The sequence below is a fragment of the Canis lupus genome, chromosome 7, assembly GCF_011100685.1.
Source record: "Canis lupus familiaris isolate Mischka breed German Shepherd chromosome 7, alternate assembly UU_Cfam_GSD_1.0, whole genome shotgun sequence".
In the NCBI taxonomy this organism is placed as follows: Eukaryota; Metazoa; Chordata; class Mammalia; order Carnivora; family Canidae; genus Canis; species Canis lupus.
The window spans coordinates 27,701,451-27,709,726 of NC_049228.1; the positions used below are offsets into that span (position 1 = coordinate 27,701,451).

Genomic DNA, 8,276 nt, shown 5'->3' on the forward strand with positions numbered 1-8,276 from the left:
ATAGAAACAGAACACATGAATTTTTTGAATCAAATAGATTACAAATCAAATAGATTGGGGGTCAAGAAAGGGAATAGAAGCAAATGTTTATGGGTCAGGAACATGGAGTTGAGCAGTTTCTTGGATGATTGCTTCTATTTTTTCTATGATATAAGGAGCAAAGTCATCTGCTGAGAATGAGTGGGCAAGTGGTATAGGAAGAAACTTTGGGAAAGTGTTAAAAGTAGGAACTAGCCACATAGCTTGCCTGGGGCCCTGGGACTAGTTGGGTTTGAGGAGCATGAATTTCTAACAGAACATACCTTGTTTATGTGCAGTAGCACCTTCTGAGTGCTGAGTGATTTTTCTCCAGGAGCAATGTCAATTCAGGAGCAGGGAAGGGAGGTACAACTGAAATTGTGCCTAACAGTGTTAATGAGGTTAAAATTGTCACCAGCAAGATTCCCACTGGTTCCTGCTTCTTCTTCATAGGAATGTCAATTTTATCTTTTAAAGGTAAACAACAGGGAGAGCTCCAGTGGCCTAGATCAGTTTGAGATTGACCACAGCCTCACACCTGCACAGGTGGATTATGGAGAGCTCAAGGGTTAAATCTATCCTATTGTAATGTTAAAATTTCTGCCCAAAGAGGAACACAAATGTCCTTGTTAATGCATAACATACGATGCATGTATAGGCATGTTTCCTAAGTATACATACATGACTTTATACCTGCCTTAACATGTGATGACAAAACTCCCCTTTATGAATATTTATCCTAACCCTAAATGAAAGAAACCCACTTATCAGCACTTGGGGAGTCATTGCTTTGGAATGATTCCTTATTTGCATCTAATAAAGTTTCCTTTGGTGACAGTTCCACTTGGCATAGCCTGTATCTATATCTCACCAAAGAGTGAATTCACATCAGTTCAGTTACACAACAGATGAGTTGATCCAAGATTTGTGTTTTCTTATATGGGTCCAACAGAAGAAGGGTGGTGGAATTGTGTCTTTTGTTAGGAGGGTTGCTGAAGTGAAAGACAAGTGTTCTAGGCCATGCAAAGAAAGGAATGAAGTTCTGAGAGGTTGAACTCAAGAGTCTGAATGTCCCAATAAAATGGAAGACCTTCTGAGGTAGGAATGAAAGTTATGGGATGAATTGTGCCCCCCCAATTCCTTTGTTAAAATCCTAACCCCCAGTACATCGGAATGTGACTATATTTAAAGATAGGGTCTTTAAGGAGGTAATTAAAGTTAAATGAGGTCATGGGATGGGCTCTAATCCAATATGACTGGTGTCCTTACAAGAAAAGAAGCTATGGCACAGACATACAGAGAGACCATGTGATGACAGAGAAAAAGTAGCTGTGAAAGTTAACTTTAAGTGTCAGCTTGCCTGGAATAAGTGATGCCCAGATAGCTGGTAAAACATGACTTCTGGGTGTTTCTGTCAGAGTTTCTGATTAGTTTTCAACCCGTAAAGTGAATAAAGATCCCCCTCACCAAGGAGGGCAGCCATCATCCAGTCCACTGAGGGCCTGAATAGAACAAGAATCGGGAGGAAGGGTAAATCTACTCTCTTTCTTTTTCAGCTAGGACATCCAACTCCTCCTGCCTTCGAACATTGGAGCTTTTGGGTCCGCAGTCCAGGTTCCCCAGCTTGCAGATAGCAAATAATGGGACTCCTTGGCTTCCATTATTACAGGAGCCAATTCATATAATAAATCTCCTGTTATATGTACCTATGAATACCCTATTGGTTCTCTGGAGAACCCTAACTAAGCCAGCAGAGACAGGCCTCAGAAAAAAATCAAACCTGCCTCATCTTTATCTGGGACTCCTCAGCCTCCAGAACTATGAGGAAATAAATTTCTGTTGTTGAAGTCACTTTCTGTAGTACTTTGTTATGGCATCCCCAAGAAAGTAATAAAAAAATTCAGGGTTCAGGAAATATAAGAGGTGGAGGTCCCAAAACAGGATTTAACATATGAGTGTTGGAATAATTCCTGGTGATGACAAGAGTCCAGGGTGTAGCTATGAGATTGAGGGGGTTGAAGGGAAGAAGGTCACTAGCTACAAGGAAAGTGAAGCACACAATATAAAGGGAACTAAGTTAAGACTAATTTCATGATGTAGTAAGAAACTGAAATTTAATATGTTGAAGGTAATTGGGGGATCAGTTTACAAGTGCTTTATAAATGTCCCTTATAAAAAAAAACGCTCATGAGATAATAAATGTGAAAGTGGCTTTTTATTTCAAACCATAAAATAAAATCTCTGAAGCTTGGTGTGCATGGATATAGACCTACTAAAAAAATAAATGTTCTCTGAAGCATGATCTGATTTATCTGCCCTACAAAATGCTATTGTCCTTTGACTTTTCCTCCTCCATAAACTCAGTTTGATATGGCAATGAAATATGGCAATTATATGGGTGGAGAGTTCCCAGGCAAAGAGCCTGGCATACAACATGGTGCGTTTGTTGAACTGGTAAGTGACTCTGCAAAGGGAGAGCTGTTCAATTCTTCCTCCTAGTGATGTGCTTGCCAAATGCCTGGACCTCCTAAGATAAACAACCTTAGCAATAACAGGGTATTCCCCAACCCATGTAGGAGAAGCCTCCCACCTGGAACTTCCATAGTCCCCCATGTCACTGTTTTTCTCAAAGCAAGTAGGCTCAAGTCCTTCATCTAAGCAATGCCAAGAAAAGTAACTCTGTTAGCCATGATCTCCAGTGATAGGGAAGAGATTCATTCAGCGGTGAGATGGCCTTTTCTGATTGTGCATCCTGGACATGTGCAGAGTAGGAGAGGCTGCATGGAACAGCTCTCTCTCATCCACATTTCTCTCCCTCTCCTACTTTATGGTTTCCCACCAGAACTCCCCATGATCTATCCTTTGTTTATTTTTTTGTTTATTGTCTATTCCCTCTTACTTTCTGCTGGATATAAGCTTCATAAAGGCAAAGATTCTTTTCGATTTTATTTCCTGCTGTGTCTCTAGTACTATTCTAAGCCTGACACACAGCAAGACATTTAGTAGTAATGTGAGCCAAAACCCCAGTAAAATGTATCCTCTTTGCCCTAACTGTGCCCAAGAGTCCAGTTTTGACTCATTCACCAGGAAGTTGATTCAGGAGCTGGTTTTTTAATTTCTCTAGGGCCCAGGGAAGAGTTAAGGCAAGTGAGCCTTTTTGAAGTTTTTAGAGGACTAATAGTTACTAGACTGTGCTTGCATTGAGGCCACAAGGCTACTGGTAGCTGTTTTCACTTATGTGGCAATATGTGTCCTACAGTTACCTGTGCACATGTCAGAGAAATAGGGAGAAAGTACACGTGTCTGTGGGAGTGGACAGGTCACTTTACCTTGAATCTTGCTTTCCTCCAGGGAAAACTAATGATAATAATACTTACATCACAGCAATGTGCTGCAGATTCAATGAGGTATATGTAACATTGCCTGGTACCCTGCCAGGTGGCCCTAGTGCCACCCTAAACACTACTAAACCACAGCTAGCTTAACATTTAACGTGGATCACAAGCTGAGGCAAAATATGCATGATGATTGCTCTGTGTCTCCCTCCTGTAGTTTGGAGGTTCTCAGAATAGTAGTTCTTCATCCCCCACTCCCACTGCTACCCTCAGTACAGCATGTACTGTATTGAAGAATTTTTCTTCAGTTTGGGTTTGAAGAATTTTTCTCTGTTGCTTGGTAACTGGTGTCAGGGTTCCAGAAAAATTCTAGAATGTCCTATAGAACAAGCAGAGAATGAATCTTATTTTAGTAGAGACTTAGTATCATTTTGGCAGCTGTTTATTCTTTCTTTATTTATGTTTGTCTTCCTCTACCATATTGTGAGGACCATCAAATCTAGACGATGCCCCAGTTTCTAGAGCAGTGCCTCATGCTAGTAGATATATACTAAATTGAATAAAAATAAAATGAGTAAATAATGAAGAATGGAGTCTTTTCCAACTGTATATAGTTCCATAGTCCTAAATTTAAGTTCCATATTTGCCTTTAATGCTGGTAAGAGTAGAGATTGTAGCGTCATCTTAATGGGCTCATACACAACATTTTCTTTTGGAAGTGACACAGTGGTTTGTTCTCTCCAGTAATTACAGGAATCAATTGCCCTATGTTCAGTAATGGATTTCTGCCAAATGTTAGAAGAGCATGACAAGCTTAATAGTCACAGCAGCAAACATATTGCATTTACTATGTGCACTGTTCTCACATGACCTGTTCTGATATTAGTGATCTGATTCAATGCCCAAAATAATGCTCTGAGGGAGGTACTATGATCATTTCTATGGCACAAATGAAGAAATTGAGGCACTAAAAATAGATAGCTAGGGTCAATTAGCAATTAGTGGAGCTGGGATTTAAACTCAAGTCATTAGGCTCCAGAGTCCAAGTGCTTAACTACTCTACAAAGCCTCTATACATCAGTGAATTCACAGCAAATATGAACAATGATAATAACTATATAGTGGGACAGTATTTTGATATATTAAATAATTTTGTTTTTCTTAGCATTTCCTGAACTTTATGATCCTTTCCCTCCTTCAAATCTTAGCAATTTAATGTCCTCAGGGGGAACAGAACTCAGAAAACAAAAGGATTCATTGAAAGCTTTGGGCATAAGCAAAAGATTTGAAAGAATACCATTTTATCTCACCCCCTGGGCCAGGTGGGCTTGTCTCCTTAATGGGGGAGAAAGAACTGGAAAGGGTGATTCTGGCCACCCTTCCCTTAAATTCTTTTGATGGGAGAGAGGGATGATGCACTCCAGGGATCTGCAGATCCGGGGTAGAGAGGACCTGAGCCTTTTGCCCATCCTTATAGACCCAGGGAAGTGCCAGGAAGCTGATAAGACCCCAGAGCTTCCTTGGTTTGGCATGAAGTGGGGACAATGGAATATAAAAGGCACAGTGCCTTAGGCAGCCTCATCTAATTTTCCACAGTTCATGTTTAGAAAAAGGAACAGGCTTTCTCATGTGTCAGGGAGGCCTGAGTGGCTGAGACAGCTGAGTGTCATGGGGTCTTGAGGTGGGAATGAACAGGGCCCATGGATGACCTAATGGTTGAATGACAGAACATCTGACAGACATGAGATAGTGTCAGAAGATGTCATTGTGTGATGTTGAACAAGGACCAGCTGCATCCACTTTCCTGTCCCCTTTCCTCTCCCCCTACTATCAGCCCCTGATAGCGTGGTGTTACCCAAGCACTTTAGCATCCTGCCTGCAGGGTGGAGTAGAGGCAACAACGACTGAGAAGGTTTCTCTCCCTGGGCAGAAAAGGGGCTTGCAACAAAAATTAAGTTATTATAGAAAAAGACAGTTGATCCTAGCTCTAGAAATGTCATACAGAGAAATCACAGGGCAGTACCTGAGGGTCTGTAGGTTGCACACTTTGGTACCAGATAACTTTTTTTTTTTCTTTATAAGAAAGACTGAGTACTCCACACTGCACAATAATTCCTCCCAGGGTTTTAACTTTGTTTTATTTTCAAAACCAGGTCCAATGAGCTTTCCTGAACAGCTGGTGTAGCTACAGAGAAACCAGCTTCCTTCAGAGAGCAGTGCTTTTGGCGGGGAGGAGGAAATCCCTTCATACTTGAACATTTTCTAATTGCTTATTTATTGTATTCTGGGGTATGGCATAAGTACAGAGAAGCCATCACCTCAGATGGCAGCTTTTAAAAGATTTTTTTTTTTTCCTCAACACCATGATTCCTTTAATAACATGTTCCCAGCATTCCCAGGTAGGCCAAGGTGTCCTACAGAAAGACCTTGGGTTAGACCTACAGGGGGTCTGGCTGGTGTTAACAGAAGGGAGGGCAGAGCTGGTGTGGCTGGCCATGGAGAAAGCTGACTTGGCTGGTGTGGTACAGAGAAGCCAGCTTGTTTACATGCTTATTCCATGACTGCTTGCCCTAAGCAGAAAGTGCCTTTCAGGATCTATTTTTGGAGATTTATTAAGTATGTCTGGTTCTCAATTCCAACCATTTAATGAAGATCTAAATAAAATGCTAGGTTCTAACTTAAAAAAAAAAAAAGACAGTTGATATAGGAAAACTAAATGTCTTGCATATTAGAATTTGTGCTTGTGAATAATCTTCAATACAGTAGGTAACATTTAGTGCTAAATATATGCCAAGAACTCTGCCAAGGTACTTCACATCAGTTCCTCAGGCTTTATCTCCTTGGAGTTGAAATAAAATAACAGAAATTTGGGACTAATCTTTATCATCTTGTTCTTCTTATCCTTTATATCCAGTGTTCAAGACCTATGGTGTTGCGCCCAAGATTGCGAATCCGAGAAATTACCAAGGAGCTGACACCGATGCAAGCACACGAGAGGGTTTATTTGCAAGCTCGAGCTTGGGTCCAAGTATACCCGACACAGCGGAGCAGGGACTTGGACCCTGAAGTGGGTTACAGCTGGGTTTTTTATGGGCTGGTCTAGGGGATTTTCAGAAGGGGTGGAGGAATTTCTCAAGTTCTGTTTACATTCTGATATGGGGCTTTCAAGGGTATTGGGCTCTGTTCTCATTCTAATATGGGGCTTTCAAGGGCATTGAGCTTTGTTCTCATTCTAATATGGAACTTTCTACGATGGGCGTGGGCTCTGTTGTCTTTTTGATATGGGATTCCCTGCCGAGGACATTTTGCAGGTTTTCCTGTAAAGTTCAGCTCTTATTTACAGGGGCCTAAGATGGCTGTACTTGTGCTAATGCTAAACTTGAGGTGGAATGGCCTTAAATTTTCTCGGCCTCCACAATGGCATCTACTTCCAAAATATACATTAACTCCATCCACTTTTTTTTTTTTTTTGCCTGGCACCACCACAGTCAAAGTGACTTTCAGAGCTTCCAGGTCTAAAGACCAGAAGGAAACAGGTAGATCACAGAAAGCTGAGAGAGCACTGCCCTATCAAACTTTGATAGTGATCAGAGAAGGACAATCATCATATGGTTTCACTCGTATGAGAATATAAGAAATAGTGAAGGGGACCATAAAAGAAAGGAGGGAAACTGAGTGGGGAAAAATCAGAGAGGAAGACAAACCCTGAGACACTCCTAACTCTGGGAAACAAACAAAGGGTTGTGGAAGGGGAGGATGATGTGGGGTGACTAGGTAATTGGCACTAAGGAAAGCACTTGATGGGATGAGCACTGGGTGTTATACTATATGTTGGCAAATTGAATTTAAATAAAAAATGTTAAAAAACCTTTGATAGTGTCTTAAAAGGGGATACTGAGGAAAGATACACATTCTGGGGACTGGGGTTATCAAAGGGAAGTTTTAAGACAGAAGAAAACAAGCAAAGTTTTGGTCAGAATTTGTGAACCTGGCAGGAGATGCTGGTTTTGGAATCTGTTAACAAATATTCAGCTGAGTAAATTTAAGATCCAATTGGCTTTATTCAATAGTTCATGAATTGGATATCATTGCTTCTAGTAAATGGAGGGGGCACTCAGAGAAGCTGTACAAAATGGAAGGATTTTGTAGGCAGAAATGAGCGGGACAATGAGGTTATTAGCAAACAAAAAGAAAGGATTGTTTCAGGCAAGGTTACCTTCACTTAAGGGAGGGAAGGCAAGAGGGCAGGGAAGGGGGATACCTTACCATGCAGATTACCTAACTAGTGCTGGTCAGAAAAATTCCAGACTGATTGGTTTAAAATTCCACTCCGGGGAGAGGCTGAAATTCCCGTTAGGTATCCAATCTCTTGGAACACATGGGTCTGATGAAATGATGGTTTGTGCTGCACATCATGGTTTGGTATGGTCTGTCTTGATACAATTCACTACTGCTTCTTTCTTGGGCTTGTGCAACAACCCAACAGGTCTCCCTGCTTCTACACTTTTCTACCACTAATCCCTTCTTTACAGAGCAGCCAAAATGTTCTTTTTTTGAAACCTCAAATTGGATATCATTTTCTTGCTAAAACTCTTTATTGGCTTCCCATGGGACTTGAACTAAAACCCCAAAATCTTGACACAGCCTGCACCCTTGTCAACATATCAGTATCATCCTGTGCAACAATCCCTCAGACTCAACCCCATCCCCCACTTTGTTCCATTGACCCTGGCTGTCTTTAATGACAACTCCTTACTGCCTCTGTGCCTTCACACATGATGTCCCCTCTGCATGAATGATCTCAACCCTTCCACTGCTACATTCCTATATAACCCCATATCTCAGCAGAAAGAAGCCTCCCAGATCTCCACTTTATATTAGGTCTTTTACAACATGGTCCCAGAGCCTATTATATTTCCTTTC

The 8,276-nt window shown here is 41.3% G+C and overlaps 1 long non-coding RNA gene across 2 annotated transcripts in view; it reads left to right on the top strand.

The window, feature by feature from the left end:
- The window catches only part of LOC119872528, a 101,007-nt gene extending 94,595 nt beyond the window's left edge, over window positions 1-6,412 (top strand). For both annotated transcript variants that reach the window (XR_005362094.1, XR_005362093.1), the window contains one exon: window positions 6,268-6,412. This is a non-coding gene — a long non-coding RNA (uncharacterized LOC119872528). The remainder of the gene's footprint in view (window positions 1-6,267) is intronic.
- The last annotated feature ends 1,864 nt before the right edge of the window (window positions 6,413-8,276 follow it).